The following is a 26,933-nucleotide window of genomic DNA, read 5'->3' on the forward strand; positions in this document are numbered from 1 at the left end:
AATGAATGATGCTAATTTTCTTATTGATAATTTTATATTTTGCTGGATGCCAAAAGTGGCTGGGGCAACCCACTCAGATGGGCGGCATATAGATAATAAATATTATTATTGACATAGTGTTGGACTAGGACCTGGGAGACTAGGGTTCAAATCCCCATGGAGCCATTGAACTCACTGGGTGACTTTGGGTCAATCACTGCTGCTCAGCCTAACGTACCTCACTGGCTTGTTGTAAATGAGAAGCATGGGGGTGGGGGTGGAGACCATGTATGCCACGCTGAGCTCCTTAAAATAAGCAATCATGGCTAATAGCAGCTTAGTTTTTCACTCATGTGTGCATTTATATGCATAATTTGCCCCAACATATGTATTTTTGGACACATTACTTGTCCAGAGAACTGCCCTGCAGAATTTGGAGAAGCACAAATTTTTAAGGCTGGCTGTGTTTCGCTTCCTGTATAATTTCAGGAGGGGCGAATTAACTAGGTTCATCTTTAAGTGCAAACTGAACTGAATTTCTCCTCCGCCTCTAGCTCAGTGTGTATTCCTAAGAAGATCAGAACAACTTCATAGCCATCACCACCATGTGCGGAGAATATATAGTAACTGTACAGAGGGTTTTTAGACTTTTGGTCTGTGCTGGACTGGGGTCTCCCTTCAGTTATTATCTAGTTAAAGCTACCCCAGCCTCCAGTGATGAGGTCACTGGGATTTCTTGAAGATAAATTCTGATAACTTGCATACACTGATTGCAGGTCTGCACCTACGAGCAAAGATGTTAGAGGGGTTGGAGGTGAGCAGCATGTGCTTAACGGCAAAGTTCCAGGCAGGGCATGAGGACATGGAGGTGAGAAAGGGAGGGAGAAGGAGGCAATCCTCTTGCATCAGTAGCCCTCTCATCTTTGGCAAGGGAAGCCTTGAAACAGCCGCGTACTCCTGCGAAACCTTCCGCTAGACTTACAGCTCCAGTTATCAGCCAAGCGCTGCTGCCTACGGATGAAAAATCCATGAGAGGCAAAGGGAGGAAAAGTTAATGTAATATTAAAACTAGAAATATCCATTCTGTCAAATGGAAATGCCCTGCTGTTTGATCCCATTTACTGGAGTAAGGCTTTATATCAAGGCATCTTGGGTTTTTAAATTACACGTCAGATGTAATTTTGCAGTGTGAACATGAAGTGCCAGGCTGTCCTTTAAGGGGAAGGAAGTAACGACTCGGAGCCATGTGCTCAACTTGACAAATAGCGAGCCTCTGCGTGGAATGGGTCCCAGCTTGGCAGGTGGTCGCCCAGTTGGCAACGTTGGAGTGGACAGTCTCCATAAAGGTTCGTTTTCAGGATACGGTGAGTGCAGGCTGTCACTGTGCCTGTACAAGCGTTTGTGTGAAAGGATGGGCACTTGTTGATTTGCGGAACTAAAATTATTGTGTCCACCAGGGGTGGAGAACCTCAGGCCCAAGCAGCGACTGCAATACCCCAGACCTCTCTGTTTGGGCCCATGGAATTTTCCTAGGTCACTGGCCCTTCTCCAGTTTTTATGGTAGTGCTGGCAATCAGTTCTTTTGCCCCTGCGTCTCCTCTTGGAGCTGTTCTTCTGTAGGTGCAAGCAGGAGAAAGGAGTATGACTTGTCGCATTAGCTTCACAAAAAGAGGAGGGTTTGGAGGGAATTGTGGCAGAACCCATGGGCATCTCCGTGGAGAGCTGCAAGTAGAAAGGCAACGGTGGTGCCACTCCCAAATTAAAGGAAAAACCTTCTAGAAACTTAATAATAATAATAATAATAATAATAATAATAATAATAATAATAATTTATTTATACCCTGCCCATCTGGCTGGGTTTCCCCAGCCACTCTAGGCGGCTTCCAGCAAAAGATTAAAATACAATAATTCATCAAAATTAAAAGCTTCCCTAAACAGGGCTGCCTTCAGATGTCTTCTAAAAGTCAGATAGTTGTTTATTTCTTTGACCTCTGATGGGAGGGCATTCCACAGGGCGGGTGCCACGACCGAGAAGGCCCTCTGCCTGGTTCCCTGTAACTTGGCTTCTCGCAGCAAAGGAACCACCAGAAGACCCTCAGCACTGGACCTTAGTGTCCAGGCAGAACGATGGGGGTGGAGATGCTCCTTCAGGTATACTGGGCTGAGGCCATTTAGGGCTTTAAAGGTCAGCAACAACACTTTGAATTGTGCTTGGAAATGTACTGGAGCCAATGCAGGTCTTTCAGGACCAGTGTTATATGGTCCTGGCAGCCGCTCCCAGTCTAGCTGCTGCATTCTGGATTAGTTGTAGTTTCTGGGTCACCTTCAAAGGTAATCCCACATACAGTACATTGCAGTAGTCCAAGCAGGAGATAACCAGAGCATGCACCACTCTGGCGAGACAGTCTGCGGGCAGGTAGGTTCTCAGCCTGTGTACCAGATGGAGTAGGTAGACAGCTGCCCTGGACACAGAATTGACCTGTACCTCCATGGACAGCTGTGAGTCCAAAATGACTACTTTTTCTTTGCAGAATGGTTCCCTAGCAGTATGTGCATATGACCTTCGGACATAGCTGTCAACTTTTCCCTTTTCTTGCGAGGAATCCTATTCAGAATAAGGGAATGTCCCTTTAAAAAAGGGAAACACTGACAGCTATGCCTTTGGGCATGACAGGAGCAGTAAATGAAATGCAAATGAGAGATAGATCCAGTCATTCTGTAGATCAGCCTTCCCTAACCTGGTGCCCTCCAGACACTGTTGGACCTCAACTGTGATCACCCCGAATCAGCACGGTCAATTGCCAGAGATGATGAAATCTGTAATCCAGAAAATTTGGAGAACACCACCTTGGGAAGGATATCATAGATGAACCATTACATATGGAGACCACTCCTATGAATGTTTTCTCAGAGGTCCCACCAAGTTGAATTCTTCTTACTACCTGCCTACAAACTGAGATATCTACAGAGCCCATTATCAGAATGCCTCTGCCTTTGGAGTTTCAATAGGTGGTTCTCAGACACAGAGACATCTCTGTGGTGACACCCCAACTTCCTAATGTCCTTCCCCCCAAACAAAATTGCCTGGCAGCAAACATAAGATTTATTTTAGAAGCCTGATTTTTTTTAAAAACAAAAACACAATTTACTCATGCACTTGGCAGTTGTGATCAGTGGCTGGTTTATATTAACACTGCAGGGTTTCTTTGTGCGTATTTTTCTTATTTTTTAAAAAATTGTTTCATTCTTAGTTTTGTAATTCTTTTGCATTTGCTGCCTTGAGAGGAGGGATAAAAAAAGCTTTTTAAATTAAGTGTGCATCGGATCGCACACTTGGTTTAATTGAATCCAAGCTTTGTGAAAAGACACTCTTTGACATAATAACTGCTGTTCTCTTAAAAAAAAAGAGGATGCAGCAGAAAAGATAAAAGAAGGATTGATGTTTTGTTCGCAGCCCCAGGAGGTTTTGAGCTGGGGGTGGGAAAACAAAGGTTTCGGGAAAAGTCTATACTTCATCACCATTGGGACATTGCAGTTCCTTCCCCAAAGTTTTCCTGTTCTGCTGTAAATGTCTAATTGCTATATAGAACCCCTCATTAAAAAAATTAATGGAAGTCAACACCAGGCCAAATATTTCAGCTTGCCAAGTGGAACAATCTCACCCCATATTTCTTAAATTGGAGTGATTGCTTCAACCCGTTCCTTAACAAGGAAGGAAGAGGGTTATGCAGAGAACCCCTGCTTGTCTTGATGTGGAATGCTGTGAGTTCTGATGATTTCTAGAGAACTTGTTGATAAAGTTCAGCCATTTCCTGAAAACTCCTCAATGCTCTGTAATATCCAGCCTGAGGAAGCTAGGTTTCTTTTGGGATGGGGCTTTGAAAAGGTAAAGGGAGTAACAGTCGGAGTAGGTGCAAACCACATTTTGAGTGCAGCTGGATTTGAAGGGGACTTGACTCAAATTGAGATGTGCTAATTGAGAGTCCACATTTTGAGTCCACCCTCCCCCATGAGTTCCTACCTCATCTTTGGTGTTCACAAAAGAGTGGCCAGACAACCCTCAGCAGGGGTGCTAACATGAATAAAATATTGGGGGGGGGGTGTTGAGGTAAGCCCACATAATTGATCACATGACACAGCATACACCACCCATTTGAATGACAATGCCTATCAACTTTGGGGGGGACTTAGCTCCCTCAGATATTTTATTGGGGGAGGGGGCAAAGGGACCTCATTCCCTAGGAATTGACTCCTATGGCCATCAGGTTACACTGTTGCTTCCAAAAACAGGTATCTTTTTCAATTAATTGGCAACAGAAATATTCACTCCCACAGAAGACCCCATTCTGTTCCCACTCCCCCCTGGTTTTACATTTCCTTCACTTAAAAGCCAGTTATTGTTCTGTGCCAACTGGACTTGACAATTAGTCATAGGGCTCTTTATGGAATTTCTCCCTTCAGCCCCCCCCCCCTTTGTACTTCTACAAACCTTATGATTCTCTTCCTCACACCCTCAGAGTCTGCTGATAATTTCCTACTGTGCGTGAGCGTTGCTGTTTACGTGACATACGCAAGGGCAGCCTCTCCTGAATAAGAGAAATGGAATATAAGACAAATTGGCGCTTATAACAAATTGCTGCTGCATATCACTGGTACATGTGTTACCTGAGACTATGGCTCTAGCTTGGGTCTTCAAACACAAAATTTATTTTTTTTTAAAAAACAACCCCAGACATTTACAGGCACAAGTGGTCTGCATGCTAGTCCATGGAACATGGTACTTGTACTTGCAAAGGGTTTGAGGGGGCCAACCTGAGATGGGGGAGGGGGAATTTTGAAGGGGAATACAGACCAGCCTCACCCTAACTTCTGACTTTGAAAGTATGCTTTGTATTTGATTTTCTTCAGTAATGCATTATTCTGAATTGTCTCATTTGATGTTTTAATGTGTTGTAATAACCACTTGGAGACTGTTTGTTAAAAATAAATATAAAGAGGTATAGAAATTAAATGAATGTCAATTATGCTTACTTGTTCAAAGACAGGGCCAGTCCAAGACATATTGGCATCTGAAGTGAGGCGCAAAAGAGTGCCCTCCACCACCAAGGAAGAAGGTCTACATCAGGAACAAGGGGGAAATAAAGATTTATATCAGGAACAAGAATGGGAAGAGACCAGCAGCACCTCATATTTGTCAAGGAGCCACTGTAGAAGAGGCATAGTGGAAAGGCTGCCGAGGTGATGGCAGGCTCAGGAGTGCAATACCTCAAGGGCCGCCTCTTTCCATATGAACCTACACAGGCCCTGAGGTCACCTTCTGAGGCCCTCCTTCATGTGCCTCCTCCTCAAGAGGTCTGGAGAGTGGCAACACGAGAACAGGCCTTCTCTGCAGTGGCTCCCCGTCTGTGGAATGCTCTCCCCAGGGAAGTTTGCCTGGTGCCTTCATTACACCCCTTTAGGCACCAAGCAAAAAACATTCCTTTTTAACCAGGCCTTTGGTTGATCTGTTTGACATCCTGTACCCTTTTAAAATGTGGCTCTTTTTTGGGGGGGGGGGTGTTAGTGGTTTCATGTTTTTATTCTGTTTATATATGTTGTGATCTTTTCTGTGAGCCACCCTAAGATGTCCAGGTATAGGGTGGTATATAAACTCAATAAACTCAATAAATAATAATAAATAATAAAAGTAACAATGGCAGATCTGGCCTCCAAGGAGTGTGTCATAACTGTCACTGCCATCATGGCAACAGCAGCAGGCAATGCATTCATTCGAGGCTGGATCTACTGCTGGATCCTGTGGGTTCTGCTTCCTGAGGTGGCCACCTCACCTTGCCTCATGGGGGGGGGCAGCCCTGCTTAAAGAATTTATAAAATACCCACCTTTCAGAAATATTGTGGTGGTGCACAAAATAGGAAATGAAAGCAAGATGCAGACTACAAAGGAAAGGCAATTAGAACCAATATGTAAAACTAAGTGTAGTGATGTCCAACAGAAAACCTAACTGGATAAAACAAATCATCCAAAAATAACAGATTGAACAGCACTGCCCTAATTTCTGCCTGTAGTGTATTCCAGTGGGTGGGTGCTGCCCAGTGGTGGACAGTGCAATCACCTGACCTCTAAAGTATTGAGTTGTTCCTACTTACCAGGAGAACTCAATGGGCAAGGCAATGAAGAGATCTATACAGTGCAAAAACATCTGGTAATATGGTGCTCCCATAATCCACTACTTGTGCCACCACTGTAAAAGTTCTGTCCCAGATACTTGTTAAACAAACTTCCAGAATGTGCATAACCTATAAGAGGGCCTCACCTGATCATCTAAGAGCATCTTGAGCAGGATGATGTGGTGAATTTCAGGCTTAGGATTGAATTAGAAGCAAATTTAGGTTTTATATGAGGCCAATTACAATTTTGAAATTTCGCAAAAATGTAGAGGGGGAACTGGGCATTGACCTGACAGGTGAGAGGGCTGAGGCTGAAGCCAATAAGATCCAAAGTAAAAATCGCAGGTGGGTTGACTTCATCTCTAAGAATCACGTGGGGATTTGAAAACTAGCAGAATTCATTTCTAAGCCTCCCATTTCTGAAATGCTTCTCCATTTCAGCATCACAGGTACTTTATGCTCTTGAGAAAACAAAGCCAGTGGTTTACATTGCCCAAGACTGTGTGACATCCAGACTTGGCTGGAAAGTGAGGATTTGTCACAGTCCCCAGTGCATTCATTGTCAAACCACTGAGAAGGCAAATTGACAAGGATGCTTTCTTATGCATGGTTTGAGAGGAGGGAGTCGAATTCATTTTGGGTTGCCATTTGAGCCATAGCGTTGAAGGCTCACTAACGTGGCCATAAAACAACCTCCTTATGTTATATGAAGAGCCCTGCTATATAGAAGAAGTCATAATTTGCTCCGTAGAATAACAGAATTGTAGAGTTGGAATGGGTCATCTTCTTCAACCCCTGCAATGCCTCCAAAATGTCTATTGTCTTGAGCATTACTTACATCAGAGAAAGGAAACCTGTGGCTCTCTAGATGCTGTTGAACTACAGTTCCAATTGTCCCTGATCACTGTCCATGTTGAAAGTTGGGGTCTATCAACACCCAAAGAGCAACAAGTTCCCCACCTCTGACTTTGCAAGAAGTAGTCAGTGGTCCTAAGGAATCAATACTGCATTAAAAAGAAAAAGAACCATGCCTCGTCTAAGGGAGCTTATTTCGACGCTCCTCTTGCCAGATGTGGAAATGAAAGGAAGGACACAATCTAATTTGCCAGCCTCACATGGAGGAAGAATATTCTCTTAGTGCCGCAACACTGTTGCTTCCTTCTGTGCACGCCTGGCTGCAGACTTTAATTAACTTCCCTGGCTGAGCAGAGCGGCTGCTAATGAAGCAGCGAATTCTGAGAGCAGGGGGCATGTGCTATCCATTTAGTGCATTCGTGTGATTCCAAAACCCCATAAGTCACCAGATTTCCCCATGAGTTAGTCCTCTTTGATTATTATTAAGATTTAAAGCATAATTACTTCCGTCCTCACCTAGGTCTGTCTCCTCTGAGATCAAGTGTACTTCTCGTTCCTCACCCTCCCTTCATATCGCCTTCTAATGTATTTATGCAAAGGGACAAAAGTTGCAGTTCAGAACTTAACCAGAATCAAATTTAATGTGGAAAGTGACAGGGGGTGGTGGAACAAAGCAAATGGCACCTTAGCTCTGATTTCTAAATTAGTTTTTGCTTTCCTTCTTCCCCCTCCTCCTGATTATAAGTACAAGGAAGTAGCACTTTGCCACATTGCAAATTGCTATTATTATTATTACCCTCCCTTCACCAGCAGGTTACAACAATTTGGAATTTGGAATTTAAAACATTTAAAATGCGTTACTTTCACAAGATTAGAGCAGGTCCTGAAATCACCCATCTTAGGTGTCAAAGGCCAGAGTAAAGAACTGCATTGTTGTCATTCACTGAAGCTGTATAGTGAAAAAGCCAGAGGGCATCTCTGTGGGGAGGGAATTTCACAACAAAAGTATAGTGTCCAGAGCCACCTGGAGTGCTGTGCCCAGTTCTGGGAACCACACTTTAAGATGGGTATTGAGAAGCTGAATCGTCTGCAGAGGAAAGTGAAGAAGAAGAAGAAGAAGAAGAAGAAGAAGAAGAAGAAGAAGAAGAAGAAGAAGAAGAAGAAGAAGACCTTGCCCATCTGATCTGACTGTGTTGCCCAGTCACTCTGGGTGGCTTCCAACAAAAAATCAGGAAAAACAACAACAGCACCCAATGTTAAAAGCTTCCCAAAACAGGACTGCCTTCAGATGTCTATAAAAACTTATATAATTCTTTAACTCTTTGACATCTGCGAGGAAGGCTTTCTGCAGGGAGGGTGCAGTTACCGAAAAGGCTTTCTGCCTGGTTCCCTGTAGTTTCACTACTCACAGTGAGGGAACTGCCAGAAGTCCCTTGGAGCTGGACCTCAGTCTCTGGGCTGAATAATTGGCGTGGAGATGCTCCTTCAGGTATATAAAAAAAGGGGTCTGGACACTAAGCCTTATGAGGAATGGATGAGGGAGTTGGATATGATCATTCTGGAGAAGAGAAGTCTGAGAGGTGATATGATAGCCACCTTCAACTATATAAAGAGCTGCCATGTGGAAGGTGGAGCAAGCTTGTTTTCTCCTGCTGCAGAGAGCAGGACCTGAGCCAATGGATTCAAGTTACAGGAAAGAAGATTCTGACTAAGCACCAGAAAGAGCTTTCTCACAATAAGAGCTGTTCAACAGTGGAATGGACTTCCTTGAAAGATGATGGACTCTCCTTCATGCATTGCAGTAGGTTGGGCTGGATGATCCTTGGCGTTCCTTCCAAATCTACAACTCTATGATTTCTATTATTTATTTCTCCTCCTTCTCCTCCTCTTTCTTCGAAGAAGCAATAAAACAAAGCACAGAGATGGGGGTTGGGTGCAGGAATGCATCCATCTTTCTGAAATGTTCTCTCTGAAGCAAAAGCTTCCCATTGCTTCATGGAAAGATGGGCTGGTAACTTTTGCTCCTCTTTGAGGATAAGCAGTGCTTTTTGGGACCCAGCTAAAAACATTTTTTTCTTTAGACAAGTCAACCCTGATATCTAGAACACTTATCTGCTTTTAGTTTATCGCTGATTTAATTTTTTGAACATTTAAATTGTTTTTACTAATAATTGTTTTTACTAATAATTATTAAATAATTACTAATAATTACTAATACTTATATAAATAATTATTAAATAAATAACATATAACTCATACCTTGAAGAAGCAAGCATCAAGATGACAACACCTCTTTGAGTTTGCGTTCCATGCTCCTATACTATAAAAAGACTGCATGGAGTCTGGGCAGCACAAATTTCTGCAGCTATTTTGCTCCTCTGTGGTTACAGAAAGCAGAGGTGGCTTGGCATATAGGCCCCCACAGCACCCTTTCCTCCAGTGCCCCATATTGCCCTCATCCCAATATCTTGCCATCTGTCCTGTAGGACAATGAAGACATAGATCCTTATGCCTTCCAGTGCAGAGTTCTCCTATAACTCAAGACAGACAGCTGTTGCAACACAACAGAAACTGTAACTAATGTATGTTTCACCACCGACCCTTCCCCCCTTGCTCGCCTCTCCAGATTGTTTGTTGTCTGCAGCTTTTCCCTCTAGGCAGCCGCCTGCATGACAAACAACTGAAAGGACAAGACATGTGTTTAGAAAAGAACAAAGGCTCCCAGAACACCCCAAAGGATCATTGCTTCCCAGGGTGACATCCCTTCCAAGAGTCACGATGAAGCCTCTGAACCCCTGAGCTGATGCACACTCTGAAGCTTCCTGAGTCAAGGAAGCCCTATCTCAATCCCAAGGCTTTCCTAAACCTGGCTTGACTTGACATGCTCAGCCATGGGGCTCTTCTCTGCCTGCCGTGAGGAGACAGTGCAAAGGAACGAGGCTGTCACTTACCGGAACATCTGCTACATGCAGTGCAGGAAAAGCATTCTGTGGAAGTGGGTCTTTCTATGCATTTCAAAGAGCTGCAGGCATGAATTCACATTCAACTGTGAGCATTTTCAGGCTCTGATTCTGCAGAACATGTGTGTAAGTCTGTACAAAAGATACACGGCTGGCAGACAACAAAAGGTCCAGGTGCTAAGATGGCACTCATCAGCCAATGTTAGAATGCTTTACTGCTTGTGGGTTTCCTAAAGTCATCTGGTGGGCTGCTGTGAGAATAAAGGTAAAAGGTAAAGGACCCCTGGATGGTGACTATGGGGTTGTGGCGCTCATCTCGCTTTCAGGCTGAGGGAGCCGGCATTTGTCCACAGACAGCTTTCTGGGTCATGTGGCCAGCATGACTAAACCGCTTCTGGCACAACGGAACACCGTGATGGAAAACAGAGTGCACAGAATCATCGTTTACCTTCCTGTCACAGTGGTACCTATTTATCTACTTGCACTGGCATGCTTTCAAACTGCTAGGTCTGGACTAGATGGTCCATTAGCTTCATACAGCAGGCTCTTCTTTTGCCTGGGGAGAGCCAGATTCAAATTCCCACTCAACCATGAAGCTAACTGAGTGCTAACCTACCTTACTGGATAACATCAGGAAAGGACCATGTATGTCATCAGGGAGGAAATATGAGATGTAATTGCAACAAACAAACAAACGGGACCAATTAGTGAAGAAAGAAAGAGCCACTCAAAGGAGGCCTGAGTTGTGCAGATTTTGGCAGGGGTGGTTGAGAGGAGACATTTTGGAATCATAGAACCTATCCAAAAGCCAGATTTGCTTTTGGTTTCAAAGTCAGTTTGAATACAACGCGACAAGATTCTATTCAGAAATTGTGTTTATGTGGTGGGGGTGGGAGCATATGTCAAAATATTACCTCATGTCAACCTCTTCCTACACTTGCATAAACAAAGGATTTGTGGAAACCCAAAATCTGAACTTGTACATTCTTCAGCTACAGAGAACAGCAAAAGAAAGACTAGTTTGATATGCCTTTTCCAAATGTTTCATTATATTTTTGTGATACACTTTAAAATGTACTAATTTTTTATATTAAAAATAGAGGGTGCATCAGTTATTAAATTGAGACGTACTCTTATTAAAATTTGTACAGTAATATTACAATAATCCTCTCTCTCCATAATGCATTAGATTTTAAAAGCGAATAAATTAAACTAAGAAAATAGCCTTTTGAACAGTTTGGTCTTACTAAAATTGCCTTAATTTAGTTAAATGTTGGATATTGTACTATTCTTTCACAACAATATGAATATTTCCCCCCCTCAGTCACACAAGGGTGACTCGTGCATGGAAATGTATCTCTGTATAAAATGGTTTTTTCGGGGGGGGGGCGCAGGGGTACGCATACCCCTAAACATTTTGTGAATCTAAGTTTGGCCTCATTGAGGGGCAGTATTTCAATATGAGTAGGAAAATGAGAGCACCCCTAAACATTTTATTTTTTTTAAAAAAGCACTGTCTGTATGTAACTCCCCTTCTGTAGCAGGGCACAGCAAAATATGAATATTTATAATGCTGTCATTACATAAACTTTGGGTGGTGTCACATCTGTACAATGATGCCTGGCAAGAAAAAAATTAAATATCCCCCCCCCTCACTCTTCATCCTAAATTGCCAGGATGGGCTACAGCACGGAAACACCATATTAAAAGCAATTTAAAATAACTTAACATCATAAAAATTAAAAATAAACTGGGTCCTTAAAAAAATACACCTCAATGATCCTTAGGGTCCTTTCCAATTCTACAATCCTACGATTCTGTGTCAAAAGCCAAGGTATATAAGTATGTCTTCTGCATACTAGCTGTATAATGAAGGTGCCAGACACATCTCTGTGAGGAGGGGCATAAGGGGCCACCACAGAGAATGCCCTCTTTTTTCTTCCTCTCTCATATTGCTAGACCTCAGGGCTTTTCACTGCCAGAATAGGAAAGAAGAAAATACTTCTTCATATAGCACATACCGTATTTTTTGCTCTATAAGACTCAATTTTTCCCTCCTAAAAAGTAAGGGGAAATGTGTGTGCGTCTTATGGAGCGAATGCAGGCTGCGCAGCTATCACAGAAGCCAGAACAGCAAGAGGGATTGCTGCTTTCACTGCGCAGCGATCCCTCTTGCTGTTCTGGCTTCTGAGATTCAGAATATTTTTTTTCTTGTTTTCCTCCTCCAAAAACTAGGTGTGTCTTGTGGTCTGGTGTGTCTTATAGAGCGAAAAATACAGTAATTATTTTAGGCCAGGGGCTGCCAAAATGGTGCCTGCAGCAGCTGTTGCACCTGCCAGCACCTCCTACGATGCCCATGAAAAGCTTCCGTAAATATCCCCTCAAACACCTAAAATGCACAGGAAACTGTTGTTCTTCCTGCTCAGTTCCTTTCTGCACTTGCTCAGTCTCTCCTGCATTGAACATTCCCCCTTTAAACTTGACTTCATTTCATTGGATGCCAGGACTGGACATCTGCCCGCCCTCTCTTTCATTCCAAACAGAGGAGAAGTGCAAAGAGCTTCTAAGGGAGCATCTCAGTTTCACAGCAGCCTGGATGTAACCAATGCATATATTGCTGCGGCAAGATCTGCTTTCACTAGATAAGACCACTTGGCAAACTGAGCAAACTGGTGAGAAAAGCATGATGATATTTGTGACTCCAATGAAAGCACAGAGGCTAGAAGCATATACCTTACTGGGGCCTTACTGTGGCTTTGTATGTATTATATATGAGAAAGTCACCTAGGAATGGGAGATAGAAATAGAGTGAATGAATAATACACCATCCAATATGATAGGCATGGTATATGCCGTCTAACTTTTGGCCGTATTAATCACCTCTTTGTAAAGAAGGGGAGATATTTTACTTATTTATGCATATATCTATTTATGAACATTTCTACCTGCCAAGGTGGCGTCGAAATTAAAAAGAGGAAAATAAAAATAACGAGGTGACCATATAACATTTAAATCATTAAAATGGCAGCATAAAAGCAGCATTGATCAGCTGGATGAGTTTGAAAATACATCATCACAATAAATGTTAAAAGAGATTGAAGTACTGGTGAGATTTTAAAAAGTCTTTGGCATACTCCTAAAACTCAAATGGAGATGTGTTCAACTGAATCTCCTTTAGGAAGGGGTTCCACAATCGGGATACCACTACTGTACTGTCCCTCCCCTGGAAGGCTCACATAATAAAATCAGTTTAACCAGTAAAGACAAATTATCCAGGATGCTCAACATCTGAACCCAAATGTTATCAGAAAAACTGGTGGGCTGAGCTCATGGCTTTGTAGCATTTCTTTAAAAACAAAAAACCTTGTTAAGAACACAAGAACATAAGAAGACGCCCTCTGGATTAGGCCAATGACCCATGTGGTTCAGCAAGCTGTTTTTACAGTTGTGGAACAGTTGCCTGTGGGACACCAGTGAGTGGGATTCGAACACAAGACCACTCTACCCTCCTGTGATTCCCAGCAACCAGCATTCTAAAGCCATTGTTGACCATCTAATATGCGTTTCTTGTCCACTTGCAGCTAGTAAGAAAGATGTGTACCTGAGTGTTCTTGCTCCAGATCGCACCACAGTTCTTCCTTCTCTTTAACTTATTTATTTCCATTTTTAAAATCACTTCCCATTAAGTATCTCGAAGCAATTTCACGATAAAAAAACATAAGTAATGAAACAATGACATCGTTTCACATATTAAAAACAATTACGGTGATTCAGAAAGCAATTAAAAGCAGCTTCACATGCAAAATCTATTTAAAATCCAGTGCAGATACAGAAAAGGATAAAGATCCCCATTTGTTGAAAAAGGAAACTTAAAGAGGAATCTGAAGCGTGCTCTCGCCGGCAGGATGCAATGATCAATTTAAATGGGGAGAAAATTGTTTAGGTACCCTGGTCCCTAGCCATACAAAGCTTTGTACCAGCACCTTGGTATCTAATTGGAAGCCACTGCAATTCTCTCTGCAGCGGTGTATCATGGTGATGATAGTCTACTCTATGGAGCAGTCAAGTGAGATGGGGTAGTGGGGACACCATTTTGCCACCTAGCTGTGTCCCTGGTCTCTAGGAGCAGAGAGGGACTAGAAGCAACTGTGCAATGCCTTCCCGCCTGGGAGGGAGGACACATTCCACCCCCCAGGTGTGCCACTCTGTGGGAGGGAGATCTCCTCGTCCCCCTGCCCGCTGTTCCTGACATTGTGGCAGGGCTTCTTCCAGAGAAGACCTTATAGAGTTTGCCCCCCCCCCCATATTGTAGGGATGGCAGCAGGCAGTGGTGGACCTGGGCATCATGATGCCCTGTGTGAAACCAAAATTTGGCAACCCCTCCAGCCCTCGCGCTGCCTTCCCAAAGGTGGGAAAGGAAGCACTTGACTTTGGGAAGGAGGCATGATGCTCTGGCAGGGTGCTAGAGTCCTCCCACCTTCTTTCTAAAGCTGAGGGGAGCACTAACTAGGCTTTGGGAAGGACGAGAGAGGCTTCTGGGACCCTGTCAGAGCCTCATGCTTCCTTCCCAAAGCCCAGCACCTTGCTTCCCAAGTTTTGAGGTGGCACCCCCTTGAGTCAGCACCCAGGGCATGCACACCACTCACACAGCCCTAAATCTGTGGGGTGTTTGGCCTCAGGTGCTGAAACACCTTAGGCTTCCCAGGTCCAGTGTACGCTATTGATATTTATTCCTTGTTATCTGAATTTCACCTGCTGTTGGCAAAGAAATATTCCTAGCATACTTACATTGGCGATATCTGCGTGTATGAAGAGTGATTGGTGGTGAGATCTGAAAAGGGCACAGTGAATAGTTTACACTGAATGCATCCTAGAGAAATGTCAGGGTGAACTGCCATTGCTCATACCTTATCACTGTGCTCTTAAGGATGAGGGGTTTGTGTGTGGTTCAGGTTATGAGCTGTTTATGAAGCTGCCTATTATATGGCTACATGGATTGCAGAGTTAGGAATACATATGGTTTTGCACCTAAATACAAATACCTCTTGGGACAAGAGGTAAGGCTTGCTGGTTGGTTTGCTGTTTTCTTTTTCTTTTTAAATCACAGTGAAAATCTGTATGTGAGCAAGTTGAATTGAAATCACAGTGAAAATCTGTATGTGAGCAAGTTGAATTGGCTCCAAAAATTAATTTCTAATAATTACAGTTTGGATTGAGATATGCTTTTCATTAATACTGGTTAACATTTGCAAACTCCATATTTGGGGATGTCACGATATGATCTATGCAGTGCGCAACAGAACAACTGGAGAGCTGGTTATACCCAGATGTGTTAAATGATGTTACTGTTAGGAGTGAAGATCAGTCACTGACTTGAGCATTGACTTGATAGAGGAGGTGTATTTTTATTCCTCCTAGGAACTCAAGGGATGCGACTATAAATGTGGCTGGAATTCAATTGACGAACATCCTTTATAAAATCAAACGACAAAAGTGGAGATTTCACATTCATGTCAGCTACAGGAGCAAGCACAGAGAATTACATATGCCTCCCTGCTTATGCAGTCAATACTTTCACAAATCTTGAGCTTTTACTGTCTGGATCTAGTGACCATCAGTCAATTGCAACAACATCTCTGTCAGTAGACTGGAAATAAAGAGGCAAGAACACAAGGTATGGTGTGTAACCACGTCCACTTTATTAGTTACAACTTGAAAACTTGTGGACTGTTTAGGGGAAAGGAGATCCTGTGCAGTAAAGATTCCAATAATCTATCAGGATCCCAAGTCTGTTTTAAATGGGCAAGCCTACACTGCAGGGAGGAAATTCCTCTTTCCTGCTCTTCAGATGAGGAGGAAGCCACACCCCATTGTAGCCTGAGGGTGCTAACTATTTGTGTCATGCTATTCTCTTTCCCATACTCACCTGCCGAAACCAATCAATCTAATTACGGTCGTACCTTGGAAGTCAAATGGAATCCGTTCCAGGAGTTTGGAACATTTGGAAACCAAAGCGCAGCTTCTGATTGGCTACAGGAAGTTATCGCAGCCTTGTTATGACTTTTGGTAGTGGTGCACATGGGGTGGTGGTGGGTGGTAGGCTGTATGCCAAGACCTTTTTAATTCCTAGCCAGTGTTAAAATCTAAGGAATTATTCAAATACTTGGAATAGCCAGGCTAGCTTCTTGGTGAGGTAATGGCCTAAGTACAGGTTGTTAAAATAATAATAATAATAATAATAATAATAATAATAATAATAATAATAATAATAATAATAATAATAAAAAAAATTTTATTTATATCCCGCCCTCCCCAGCCGAAGCTGGGCTCAGGGCGGCTAACAACAATCAAGTAATCAAACAATCAAATAATCCAACATTCTAAAACATTTCATTATAAAAATTAATTAAAATCAAATTAATGGCAACCGTTCAGCAAAATTCTGTGCAGGTTGCCAGAGGAGGGAGTCAGGCTGCGCCCTGACCAAAGGCCTGGTGGAACAACTCTGTTTGCAGGCCCTGCGGAAAGATGTCAGGTCCCGCAGGGCCCTAGTCTCTTGTGACAGAGCATTCCACCAGATTGGAGCCGCAGCCCAGAAAGCCCTGGCTCTAGTTGAGGCCAGCCTAACCTCTCTGAGGCCTGGGACCTTCAGGATGTTTTTATTTGTAGACCGTAGGTTCCTGTGTGGGGCATACCAGGAGAGGCAGTCCCGTAGGTACGAGGATCCTAGGCCGTATAGGGCTTTAAAGGTTAAAACCAGCACCTTAAACCTGATCCTGTATTCCACCGGGAGCCAGTGCAGCTGGTATAGTACCAGATGAATGTGATTTCGTAGCGAAGACCCCGTAAGGAGTCTCGCCGCGGCATTCTGCACCCGCTGGAGTTTCTGGGTCAGTCTCAAGGGCAGCCCCACGTAGAGCAAGTTACAATAATCCAGTCTGGAGGTGACCATCGCGTGGATCACAGTGGCTAGGTCAGGGCGAGAGAGATAAGGGGCCAACTGCTTAGCTTGGCGGAGATGAAAAAATGCCGCCTTTGTTATAGCTGTAATCTGCGCCTCCATAGAGAGGGAGGTATCGAAGATTACACCCAAACTCTTAACGGACGGTGCTGGCACTAATTGCACCCCCACAAGAGATGGGAGTCGCCCCCTCAATCCCATATCGTCCCGTCCCAGCCAGAGGACCTCTGTCTTCGAAGGATTTAACTTCAACCGGCTCCCACGTAACCATCCAGCCACAGCTTCCAAACATCTGGTCAGTGTGTCTGGGGCCGAGTCAGGATGGCCATCCATCAACAGATAGAGTTGGGTGTCATCAGCATACTGATGGCAACCCAGCCCAAAACTCCGGACAAGCTGGGCGAGGGGGCGCATAAAGATGTTAAAAAGCATTGGGGAGAGTATCGCACCCTGAGGTACTCCACACACCAAGGAGTGGCGCGATGACAATTCCCCCCCCAAGCACCACCCTCTGTCCCCAACCAGAGAGAAACGAGCGCAGCCATTGAAGGACTGTGCCCTGGATCCCCACGTCGGCCAAGCAGTGGTCCAGGAGTTCATGATCGACCATGTCAAAGGCTGCTGACAGGTCTAGAAGAATCAGCAGCCCCGACCCGCCTCGATCCAGCTGCCTGTGGAGATCATCTGTTAGGGCGACCAGAGCCGTCTCGGTCCCATGACCAGCGCGGAAGCCGGACTGGAATGGATCCAGAGCAGAAGGAAGTGGCTCTGTGCCGGATGACAAATGGGTGGGGACCCCCTCCCTCAACTGTCTGGTGATTAGAAAGATAAAGGCCAGGGTGGAGAGTTTTAGTGATGTGAGCTAGAATGTAAATGCAAGGCTGGAGGCTAGGCAGCTGGGAGACAGAGCCATGCCTGATTTCTGATGGAATCCAGCTGTGGCTATGGGAGAAGCAGCACCCTCATGGGGTGTTAATGCTGTGAACCCCTCCATCATAGGCTCAGGTTATATATATCTGTAAATAAACCATATATCGTAAAGGCACCACAGTCTCCTCTGTCCCTCGTTCCAAAAGAAACATGAAGCCTGGGTAAGAACCTGGAACCACTCAAACCTTGCACCACTCAGAGAATGGAGTAGTGTGCAACAGTACAGAGTAGATGAAAAAAATCTCTCATTCTAGTTAATTGCAGAAGAGAACAAAGAGAAAATCCTACTTGACCCCAACTATGGTGACCAGCTAATCTTGCACTGCGTACCAGACAGGTGCATTGGGACCCACGTTTGACAAAGGAAGTGAGTGGAAGATCTTAAATATCCTCCACCTGGAGTTGGATTACCTAGTAAGAAAACTAAACACATACTTAATGCACCAGCAAAACAAGGGCACCAGAAAAAAAGAGAGATAATTTTTCTTTTGCAAGAATTTGGCATTTGATATATCAAAACAAACACTGAAGTAGTTATCATTGGACAGATCAGAACTTTGTAAAACTTCCTCACACACTCTCCCCCCATTTTTCTGTTCTGTTTATCACTTAGTTATTTTGAATTACATAGAGGGGGTGCCATAATCTTCCCTGTGCTTGGGCCTCTAGTGGTCTTAATCCAGCCCTGACCCCACCTTCTCCTGCCTAGCACAGGCATGCACGCTCATGATGCACGAGAGTTGGCTTCTTGCCAGACTTCCAGCTGCCACCATAAATGCACTCCCTCTTGGATCCCTTTCAAGCCGGACAGAGGAACTGGTATTGTGGTCCCATAAAATAATTGGTCATCCTCCTGTTACAGAGTCAGCAGGTGCCAGGGAATTAAAACACCGTGGCAAAAGAAACTAATGATCTCACCTCTGACATTGTGCGCTGAATTTCTGAGTTCTACAGTTGCACCACAAAATTCTTCAAGGATCTATAGTATGATCAATTCTTTTCTTGGGCTTCTGCATCGTGATGTTAGGAAGGCCAGAAGCTGCCTTATATATCAGGTCAGTCTATCTAGCTTGGCATTGTCCATCCCGATTAGCAGTGGCTCTCCAGTTTCAAACAAGTCTTTCCAAGCCCTCCTTGAAAATACTCGGGATTGAACCCAGGCTATGTGCAAAGCATGTGCTCTGCCATTCAGCTTTGCACTTCCTCTCAAGTTGCTAAAGACTGTAATTACCTGCAGGACTGGCATCAGCATTGGGCAGAGCCCAGGGCCTCAAAAGAGCCCATTGCTGGTCTGACCTGCCTGTGACACCACTTCCTGCTCTCCGTGCTGGGACCCTGAGTGGGTGACGCTTAGTGGTGACTGGGAAGCCCTTCCTTTGAATAAGGCTGCAAGTCAGCTTTATTTTCCCAGATGCATCTATGTTGTTGTTGTTGTTTAGCCATTTAGTCGTGTCCAACTCTTCATGACCCCATGGACCAGAGCGCGCCAGGCACTTCTGTCTTCCACTGCCTCCCGCAGTTTGGTCAAACTCATGCTGGTAGCTTCGACAACACTATCCAACCATTTCGTCCTCTGTCGTCCCCTTCTTCTTGTGCCCTCCATCTTTCACAGCATCAGGGTCTTTTCCAGGGAGTCTTCTCTTCTCATGAGGTGGCCAAAGTATTGGAGCCTCAGCTTCAGGATCTGTCCTTCCAATGAGCACTCAGGGCTGATTTCCTTCAGAATGGAGAGGTTTGATCTTCTTGCAGCCCATGGGACTCTCAAGAGTCTCCTCCAGCACCATAATTCAAAAGCATCAATTCTTCGGCGATCAACCTTCTTTATGGTCCAGCTTTCACTTCCATACATCACTACTGGGAAAACCATAGCTTATAGATGCATCTATAGATCTATGAAATATGTGGATTACATAAGAAGGGCCTTCTGGATCTGGCCAATGGCCCTTCTAGTCCATCATCTTGTTCTCACCATGGCCAACCAGATGCCTGTAGGAAACTCAGAGACAGCACTCTCCCCTCCAGTGATTTCTAGCATCTACAATGCAGAAGAATTATTGCCTCTGACTGTGGAGGCAGAGCTTAGCCATCATGTCTTGTAACCACCAATAGCTCCATTCTTCTCCATGAATTTATTGAATCATCCTTTGGTGGCTGTCACTGCCTCCTGTGGAAGTGAAATCCATGGTTTTTATGGATCAGATGTGGGGAACCTTTGGCCCTCCAGATGTTGCTGAACTATAACTCCCACCATCCCTGGCCGATATCTGGAGGGCCAAAGTTTCCCCACACCTAGTGTCTATGGCACAGCAGTGTTTATGAGTTTCCGTCTTCCAGCAGCACTGCAGCACATTACAGAAGTTGGGGCATTTTCAAGAACAGTCTTTGACACGGTGCCAGAAATTGCTGGTGGGGTTGAGGGAGAAAGAAGTTCTGGTGCCCATATATAAATCCTCACATACCGTTAAAATAAAAGGACTTCTTGGATTGCAGCTCAGTACAATTTATTAGGCCTTGCAGAATTTCCTGCAGAAAAGTGGCAAAATGATAGGCAAATAAGAATTTTGGGATACATTTTAGAGCCCAATCGTGACTTTGACAAAGGAATATATGTATGACCCTGTCTGCTTGGCTCACTTAAATCTCCTTAGAGATGTTCAGGCACTGAAAAATTCCGAGAGTATCAAACTAAATGTTAGCACTAGGGGGAAATTATCATAAAACTCTCAAAACCCTTATGCAGTTATGAAAATAAATCTTCGCGTACTTATTCATAATGGCAGTTTCAGCACCATGCCAGCATCCATCTGTGAATACAGGGCTGGGTAGAAAGGTTTTTGGTTTTTTAAAAAATCATGCTTTATGCAAACATTGCACCAAAAGGGATGTAACATGTTGAATGACAAGAATGAGAAGTGGGAAGGGAAGAGACACCTTTGGGAAGGTGTAGCGATGTCATTTCATATTTTTATTTATTTTTATTCTGGCACCACTTGATTGTAGTAAAATCTCCAAGCATTTTATGGGAAATATTAAAATGCATCAGTAAAAAAAACCAGTGGAAAACATGTAAAGAAAATTAAAATTAACAGCAAAATAAATTGAAACAGGTCCTCGTCTACATGGCCAGAAAGACTGGCCTGAGCAAAAATGTTGTAAGCAGGCACCAAAAGAGTGCAGTGAATGTGTTTGTCTGATGTCAATAGGAAGGGAGTTCCATCTATTTCTTACCACCCCTCTGCTGTTTTCTCATTATTTTTTGTCCCTTGGCATGTTTCCTGTTGTTTTATTTCCCTTTCCTGTGGACGATGAATGGCAGAGGCCAGAACTTTGCCATGCCACCAAAGCCACCAGGAAAACTGGTGGATTTAAAACAGCAAAAGTTTGTTTAAAAAGAAAAAAGAAGAAGAAAAGATTAAAATAGCCAAAATGAAGAGATAAGAAAAGCAAAACGAACAGGGTAAGAAACCTTGCCTGTGCCAGCCCCATACCCTAAGATCAAAAACCACTGTCAAACCATGAGCAGAAGCTGCTTTTTGCTGCTGCTATTGCATTTGCACTGTGCCAGTCTCCCTGCCACCCTTTTCCATCCCAGTAAGCAGTAGCAAGCCACCTGATGAGAAGGTAGAGGGCAAGCTGCTTCTGACCATATGGCATGGCCTGAAGGTACGTGAGGCCACTGCTGTGTTGAAGCTAAGCAGGTCTGGCTCTGGACAACATTTTGGATGGGTGACCGCCCAGAAATCACATGCCCACTGCTTTGTGTTCCATGGTAGAAGGAAGATGGGCTGTGAATGAAATAAAATGAATACACACAAAAGTAAATAGCAAGGCACAAAGATGAAACCAAAGTATCTGCTCCTAAAGCACCACTTGCAAATGGGGTGACAAATGGTGGTGGTCTGAAGATGAGGACTGGGGAATGCATTCTATGGCAGACCAGCTTCTCTCTGATGGAGAGCTGGTGGGAAGAGTTGTCCACAGCATGTTCAGAAGCAGAGAGAGAGAGACAGAAGCTGAACAGCTTAGGCAGGAGTTGCCCAGTTTCGAGATAATGGCAAGGGAACCAGAAGGGAGGGGGCAGCTAGTCAAGACATCACTTGAGTGTGTGTGGGACCCCCCCTCCCCACGGACTTGGAGGTCCAAATGTATCAGAGAGCAAAGGAGTCAGAGGGAGGGAGGAACTTCCCATTGGCGCCTAAAATGCTGTGGAAGTCAGAAGGAGGATTTAGAGTAGCCAACTGCCCTCCTTGCAGAGAGCTGTGTATATATGCTTGCAACATGATGCCATAGTAAAAGGACTATAGATATATCAACTGCTCTTTAATTCTTATCTGTGAAGTTACCAAAGGGAGAGGAGGACTCTCCATGCCTGACAACCTCTCACCTTTCATTCTGCTCAATTCACAATATGGGGAGTTCTGACACCCCATAGCACCCCCTAGGCTTGGCACCTGGTCGCAGAGCCCCCATGTCCAAACACCCCCACCGACCCACTTGGATAGATAAATAACTTAAGACATTTTGAAAGCATGCATAGAATGAAAAGTTTTATTTGGGGCCTTCAAATAAAACAGATATCTTGGAGGGAGATTAAATGTGTGAAGAATACATATCCTGTGGGCTGAGAAATCATGTGTAGAAGTGGGCTGTCCTGACATTATGGTGCAGATATGGAAGAAACCCATGTCTGCAGGGGAACAGCTAGGAAATTATGTTTGTTTATGGAAATGTTTTTCAAAACAAACTCTTTTTAATATCAGTTTGACATTTCAGAATTTGATTAAGATGATATATATAATACACCTATGGCCAAGATCTCGATTAATGGCACACACAGGGTTTTAGATTCAATTAAGTCCTAAGAGAAATGTGGCAGCATGTTCCTTTAAATAACAGCATGAAACTGTTAGCAGTCACCCCTGATAATACACCAGGAAGACCTCTGCCTGAAAAGAGAAGCAGTGCATGTGTTTTCATCACATTATCTTCAAGCATACTGATTATCTTCCCAAAGAAGGAGACCAAATCCAGCTCGCTGCTTCTTACTCTAAAAACAGACAAGAAATACAACTGACCAGCAATGCAAACCAGGCTGGAACTATGTTGCCCAGACAAGTATGTCTGTTGTGCAGTGTTCACTGGTATGTGCATTTTCCCATGTAGCATCAGGGCATCTATCTGTAAAGTTCTCTGATAACATACCAGTGTAGCGTAGTGGTTAGAGTGTCGGACTAGGACCTGGGAGACCAATTCAAATCCCCACTCAGCCATGATACTCACTAGGTGACCTTGAACCAGTCACTGCCTCTCAGCCTAATTTACCTCACAGGGTTTTTGTGGGGATTAAATGAGGTTGCAGTCAACCATGTATGCCACCTTGAGTTCATTGGAGAAAAAGGTGGGAAATAATTGCAATAAGTTAACAAACAAACAAACAAAAATAAATAAAGCAAGGAATTGAGTATCAAATAGCTCTGCATCCTGATGAAAATGAGGGAGAGTCCAGCAGGTCCAGTGTTGTAGCATGGTTTGCCAGTGTCCGGGGCATGCATGCCAGGTTGAGGCAGGGCAGAGGGTGAACGGAATCCATCTGACACCACTGGAGCCAAGTGCACCACCTGCTTGCCAGCCCAGGGGGGAGTCTGGCCAGCTGACACAGTCCTTGGTGGGCAAATCCCCTCCTCACCTGTGGAGAGGAGTGCAGGGCCATGCTGTGTTGGGCTCACCCCTTGCCCAGCTCCCTCCGTCCACACCCACTCATCTTTCATGAAGTATGCCAAATGAGGAGCGAGTGAGCGCTGACCAAGCAGCCACTCAGTGAGAGGACTGCGGATATGACAGTGAGGCCAGGCCCAGAGACCCCCGCCGGTAGGCAAGGAAGGATGGGGAGCCGAGAACAGGGTTCCTAGAAACCGGCACCTGTGGGGGAGCACCTGGTTCACCCCTCTCAAAATTGTGCACCTGGGGCCATGGCCCCCCACGCTACACCCCTGTCAGTTGCTACTGCTTACAGGGAGGGAGGAGCACACTGACATACCCAATTGGGTACTTTTGCTAGTGTGGTTGCACCACACCAACCTTCCCCCTATTTTGGACCTCTCCCTCCTGCTGAGCAATAATGACCCACCTGCTGGAAAGCTGTCAGAGGCTAGATCTGTCTGGGATGCTGCAATTGCATCCTGTTTAGACCAGATGGCATCCAAGGGCCCTTTCCAACTCTTTCATTCTAAGCTCCTCGAATGACAGCATAAATGCCCCTTTAAACAGTATTTGTGGTGGCATGAGGGCTGCTGCATTTAACTGGCTGCCCATGTGCAAGGAGACCCACTGCATGGAACTTCACGCAGCTACCCTCGGCCCAATGACTGCCAGACAAATTGGCCTGTAATTGGCCCTGCTATAGCCTCCCAGTATGTACTGTAGTTGTAAGAGAAAGAATAAAGAAAGAGTAGCATCTTGCATTTAGCTGCTCTTACCCACCCCTGCCGCTTCATGCTTTAATAGATGCCTAATGCCTTTTTTATGTTCAGCAAGACTTCATTAGTTTATAAATTAGCATCCTGAAGTGGATGCTTGCCACCAGTGGCTGACTTTCAATTGCCAGCAATACAGGCGTAGTGATCCTTTAAAAAATATTTCATTTATCTTTGTTTTTCGCTATTTGGGAGGGGGAGATTAAGTGCTTATGAAATAAACACACAATGATTCACTCTGCTGCTTAACGTTTAAATCCACCCAGGATCATTTCATTCTCTGGGGTTCTGTATTCTTCCACCCGTTTCCAACACAAAGACTCCCCCCTACACACACGCCTGCCTCTCTGCTGCTGGAGGGCAAATGCTGTGCCTCTTCATCCATGTCAGTAAGGCATAGTTAGGAAATCAATTGGACTTGAGAGACTGATCTGGTAATAATACCGTATACCTTGTGCACTGTGAAACTCAACGGGGAGCATCTAAAGTCAGAGGGATTACTGTGTGCCGCAGGTACATTGCAAGATGCTCGTCTGCAAGATCAGTGTCTTTGGCCACCTGAACTGGGAAATGAGGCCACAGGAGCACAGTGCCCCAGAGAAAGTTAGATCCATTTTTATTGCTAAGAATCATAAGTAAGGTGGTTCATCATCTGTGACTCTGTACCTGATTCCCCAGCTTGCAGCCTGCAGTTCTGTAAATGCGGCATCTGGCCGTGGATTCAAACACTTTAGGATCTCAATAGTGAACAGAAAAGTTTCTTGACCCCAGAGTTTTGGAAACATTTAGTGAATCCCAAACCCATTCCTGTAATCAACTGATTCCCTAGAAACTCTTCCCCCCATCCTTAGACATTCTGGCCTCACTGGTTACTGTGAACAACCAGCATTCTCATCTGAGAACAGCTTCCATATACCCCTATTGTTTTGTTTTAATCTTTATTATTAAAATAATTCAACATTAATACATATATATTACAAATATGCAAACAAACATACATTTCATACAATCTTTAAAAATATTCATACATACCCACACTCAATCCCACAGATACTTTCTTTTCCCACCACCATCCCTCACCCCTCACCCCACCCTTGTGTTAGACTTCCAATCTACTCAATTGCAATTTCTTTCCACTTCTATTACTTTCTTTCACACACTTTTAAACCAACTTTTCTACTTCTTTTTCTGTTACACATTGTCATCCATCTTATTTAGTATTTCAGTATTTATAACGGAACTTGTTTATTCTAATAGGAGTTCTGATTTTTCAATATGATTTTGCAAGTATCCTTTAAACAGCTTCCAGTCCTTGTCTATCTTCTCTTTTGAGATCCTTCCAATTTCTCCCATTGTTTTGGATATATTGTAACACTCCAATAATTTGGCAAGCCACTCTGTTTTTGTCGGTATTATACCACTTTTCCAATTTTTCGCAATCAACAGCCTTGCGGCTACTGTTGCGTATAGATATAATGTCTTGTCTTCTTCCTTTAGACTTCCTGATACTATTCTCAATAAAAAACCTTCTGGTGTTTTCCTAAATGAATATCTGGACATTTTTTTTCATTTCATTATATATTGTTTCCCAAAATTGTTTGATGTTTAAACAATTCCACCATATATGCATCATAGTACCCTTTTCAGTGTTGCATCGCCAGCAGACATGCTGGCGATCCATATACCCCTATTGTTAAGGGCTAGTTTTGAGCAGTGACCAGGAAACAAAGAGTCAGAAGAGGACGGGCCAGGCCAGAGAACTTGGAAGTAGGTTGTGTCACTCCGATTTGGATATACATGATAATGCAACCCTTGGGGAACCCTCAGTAGCAAAGCATTCGATGCTTCGGCTGCATTGCGAAAGGTCAAATTCCCAAAGGAGAGCTGTGTTTCAATTTATCAATTGGATTGGGAAGTGGAAATCTGGTAGCTTCCCATTAAAATGTGAACTGGATGAACATCTCTGCTATATTATGCATTGAAAGGGTGGCATCATATTTCACGCTGCCTCGAGGCTGCTGAATCTGTAGCTAAGGCAGGGCTGAACCTCATCCAATTCTCTGCTGCTTTCAAATAATGAAGATGCAAGATGTTAACATGATATAAATCAAAACAGTTGTCATAAATATGAGAGGGCATATCGGGGGAAGGGGTGTGTGAGAGAGAGATCTTCGAGGCTTATTTGTGTAACTTGAAATGCATCTGTCAAAGCTTTCCTCTGGGACAACTCATGATGAATCAAAGCCTGGAGTGAGTGCAGAAGTTCACACAGCAGAATTGGATTCCCACAAGACAGAGAGGGAGGAAGAAAGAGCAAGGGAAAGATGGTTCTTTGGTATGGGGTTTAGGAATGTGTGGTGGCCCTGAACAACCTTCTGAGAGAGATGGGTGGTGGACTCCCATAGCATGATCAGCCACTCATCAGAGATTGGACTTCCGGATATCTGTCAAGGTGCAGCATATGTTTGCCATAGCATGTGGGTGTCAGAGACCAGGCTGAGGAGTGCTGCTCTGATGAGGAATGGTGGGAGCCTCCCCCTCCCCCTGCACCTGACCAGGATCCTGAAGCTGCCCAGGAGCAGTGGAGTAGTATAGATTTGGAACAGT

The sequence above is a fragment of the Podarcis vaucheri genome (genome assembly GCF_965113315.1).
Source record: "Podarcis vaucheri genome assembly, chromosome: 10".
NCBI lineage: Eukaryota > Metazoa > Chordata > Lepidosauria > Squamata > Lacertidae > Podarcis > Podarcis vaucheri.